Source organism: Gekko japonicus, unplaced genomic scaffold (genome assembly GCF_001447785.1).
Source record: "Gekko japonicus isolate JY-2015 unplaced genomic scaffold, Gekko_japonicus_V1.1 scaffold4235, whole genome shotgun sequence".
In the NCBI taxonomy this organism is placed as follows: Eukaryota; Metazoa; Chordata; class Lepidosauria; order Squamata; family Gekkonidae; genus Gekko; species Gekko japonicus.
Window position 1 is genome coordinate 7898 of NW_015175500.1, and position 3900 is coordinate 11797.

The 3900-nt window shown below is 50.3% G+C and overlaps 1 protein-coding gene across 1 annotated transcript in view; it reads left to right on the top strand.

Annotated features, from left to right (window-relative positions):
• The first annotated feature begins 744 nt into the window (after positions 1-744).
• The window catches only part of ESF1 (ESF1 nucleolar pre-rRNA processing protein homolog), a 73473-nt gene continuing 70317 nt past the window's right edge, over positions 745-3900 (top strand). The window contains exon 1 of the mRNA XM_015426006.1: positions 745-780. The gene's annotated coding sequence lies outside the window, so the exon portion shown is untranslated. The remainder of the gene's footprint in view (positions 781-3900) is intronic.

Below are 3900 nucleotides of genomic sequence, written 5' to 3' on the forward strand. Positions count from 1 at the left end.
CTCAAATACTTTGGCCACCCAATGAGAAGAAGGGAGCACTCCCTGGAGAAGAAGACCCTGAGGCTGGGAAAGACTGAAGGTCAAAGAAGACGGGGACGGCAAAGGATGAGATGGTCAGACAGTGTCATCGAGGCAACGAACATGAAATTAAGCAAACTCCGGAGCACGACGGAAGACCGGAGGGCCTGGTGGGAGCTGGTCCATGGGGTCGCGAAGAGCCGGGCTCGACTGCGCGCCTGAACAACAACAAATGCCCTTTGCAGGCCGTCTGGAGAGGTTTTCATCAGTATTTGACCAATGGTCTTTACAAATCATTTCTTCAGTGCTGATCAAGCTCAGAGGAAATGTGAGCTTTTAGATGGATTTAGCTGGCTATTGCTGGAGAATTAAACTTCGTTGGACTCCAAGGGGCAAAAGTGACTCCGAATGTGTGCTTTCCTCCTTCCTCAGCTGCATGGCGACCGCTGAGGCACATCCGCGGAAACCAGCCCGGGCCCGGCTCCCGCTCCGAAAAACGCCGGCTGGAAGGAACGCTTCTCTCTCCACTCCCGGATTCCCGCGTACTTGCCGAATCAGCGCTTCTCAATTAGGCCTGCAAGTCTCCGTTCCTGCACATGCGCAATTACGCATCCGAACCCCCCCCCCTTCTGACACGTTTGGTCCTCTTGAGACGCCGTTGTCCATCGTCCGCGAGTGCGCTCGGACGTGGCGTCATTTTCCTGCGCCCGGAAGTTCAGGAAGGCGGTGCCTTGTGCGTGGAGACGTTTCGGAGGAGGCGAGGTGGGTTGTTGTCGTTACTATTATTACGGTCGCAAAGCGGCGGCGTGCGGGATCTGCTCGGTGCCTGCGTCCTGGCCCCTGGACCGTTCTTTTCTGTTCCTTCCGGGCGTTCACACGTGAAGGGGGGGGGCAGGTCTGTCCGGCTCGGCTCCTCGACTGGACCCGTGTGAAGCATTGTGAGAACCCCACAGGGCTACGGTGGCCGGCTCCAGACTGGGAAGCTCCTGCACATTTGGGGGGGGGGGGAAGGTCCCTCCCGCCTTGGCCACCAGCAGGTGAGGGGGAGGGGGCACTTTCTCCAAGGAGTCTAGGGCCATTGGCGGGAGATGGGGGCGTAGGGTTGCCGTTCCCGGTCGGGAAACTCCTGAAGATTTTTTTAAAAAAATGTTTTTATTAACATTTACAAATGTTTAAGGAGCTGCGGTGGCTCAAGCGGTTAAGACGCTGAACTGCAGGCTGTGGAAGGTCAGTAGTTCAGCAGTTCGAGCCCCGGGTGCCGCATGACGGAGTGAGCTCCCGTCTCTGGCCCCAGCTCCTGCCAACCTAGCAGCTCGAAAGCAAGAAATTGCAAGTAGATAAATAGGTACCGCTTCGGTGGGAAGGGAACAGCGTTCCGTGCACCTTGGCGTTTAGTCATGCCGGCCACATGACCGCGGAAATGTCTTCGGACAGCGCTGGCTCTTCGGCTTGGAAACGGAGATGAGCACCGCAACCCTAGAGTCGGACTCGACTGGTTTTCGAGCAAGGGAACCTTTACCTTTTTACAAATGTTTAACAGAGCAATACAAACATTGCCAACTTGGTGAGCTACATTAAGAAAAGCATTTAAAAAAAAAAACACAGTTCAATAATACTTTTTAATGTGCCCTTTTACTATTTAGTTGAGTACATAAGAACATAAGATCAGGATCAGGCCAAAGGCCCATCCAGTCCAACACTCTGTGTCACACAGTGGCCAGAAATACCAGGGGCCATCAGGAGGTCCAGCAGTGGGGCCAGGACACTAGAAGCCCTCCCACTGTTGACCCCCCCCCCAAGCACCAAGAAGACAGAAAATTGAATTTTTATTGTTACGGTGCTTAGCCAGCAATGTAGTGCTAACTATAGTGTCAAGTTGACTAAATATTATTTCAGAATTATAATGATTAATGCTATGCTGCAATATTATTGTACTAGTTCCAAAGAAAGGCTCAACTCCAAATTCATACTAAGGCACCTGAAAATGTTAATAATTTTAAGCTGTGTCAAAATGGCATCAGAAAACGTCAACTATCTTAAGGTGTGCCAAGATGACTAAGTCTTATTTTATTCTAATACTGTTTAATGCTATGCTGCAATATTATTGTACCAGTTCCAAAGAAAGGCTCAACTCCAAATTCATACTAAGGCACCTGAAAATGTTAATAATTTTAAGCTGTGTCAAAATGGTAAAATATCATCTTCGACCTATACAGCTTAATACAAAGCTGCAACAAGTAGGGTTGTCAGCTCAAGGTTGGGAAACTCTTGGAGATTTGGGGGTGGAGCCTGGGGAGGACAGGGACCTCCGTGGGGGACAATGCCATTCAGAGTCCGCCTTCCAAAGCAGCCGTTTTTCTCCATGGGAACTGGTCTCCATAGTCTGGAGATGAGCTGTAATTCTGGGGGATCCCCAGGCCCCACCTGGAGGCTGGCATGGAGCCTGGAGAGAGATCTCTACAGGGATCTCCACAGAGTTTTCCCTTCCTCCAGAGCTGCCTTTATCTCCAGGGTGGACAGAGCTGTCATGTGGAGATCAGGTGTAGTTCTGGGAGACCTCCAGTTCTGACCTGGATGCTAGCAGCCATAGGATCGTCTGGATCCTCCCAGATGTATGAACAGTAGGGACACCTTATTTTTTGTATATCAATCAACCAAGTTCCAACATTAAGGTTTCCAATTCAGGGTTGGGAAATTCCTGGAGATTTGGGGATGGGTCCTGGGGAAGGCAGTGTTTGGGGAGGGGTCTCAGTGGGGTATAATGACATTGAGGCCACCCTTCAAATCCACCATGTTCTCCAGGGAACTGATCTCTGGAGATCAGATCTAAATCTGGGAGATCTCCAAGTCCCACCTGGAGGTTGGCAGCCCTACAGTGAGTGAACCCATTTCCTTCTTGGGGCGTGTCAGTCAGGTGGGTTAAAAAGCAAGGGCTTTTGACGTTTTAGACACTAAATGTTAGATAATGTTAGGTAAGACTCTAATGTTAGATAAGACTACTCTAGATGAAGAAGAAGAAGAGGAGATTGGATTTATACCCCGCCCTTCACTACCCAAAGGTATCTCAGAGCGGCTTACAAACTCCTTTCCCTTCCCTCCCCACAACAGACACCCTGTGAGGTAGGTGGGGCTGAGAGAGCTCTGACAGAAATGGCTCTTTTTCAAGAACAGCTCTTATCAGAACTACGGCTTGCCCAAGGTCATTCAGCCAGGTGCAAGTGGAGGAGTGGGGGATCAAACCCGGTTCTCCCAGATTAGAGTCCGCGCACTTAACCACTGCACCAAACTGGCTCTAGAGATGTAAAAGAAATATTTAGACAACTCTGGTAAGATAAATGGGAGAAAACACGGGAGCATTTCCAAACCAGCTTTGTTTGCCATAAAGGTGCCAATGGACTCGAACTTTGTTCTACTGCTTCAGACCAACACGGCGACCCCACCTGAATCTATCTAATTTATGCATGGGAAAGAGCAGTTAGGGAAATAGGTACTTTTCTCCCTTTCTCACCATACAAGAACTCGTGGGCACTCCATGAAATTGCTGAGCAGTCGGGTTAGAACGGATAAAAGGAAGTCTTTCTTCACCCAAAGAGTGATTAACACATGGAATTCTTGCCACAAGAAGTGGTGGTGGCTACAAGCATGGACGGCTTCAAAAGGGAAGTAGATAAGCATATGGAGCAGAGGTCCATCAGTGGCTATTAGCCACAAGGTATAGATAGGGACTCTGGGGCAAGTGGTGCTCTGTCTTCTTGGTGCTGGGGGGGGGGGGCAACCAGGGGAGAGGGTTATGTCCTGGCCCCACTGCTGGACCTCCTGATGGCACTGGTATTTCTGGCCACTGTGTGACACAGAGTGTTGGACTGGATGGGCCTTTCGCCC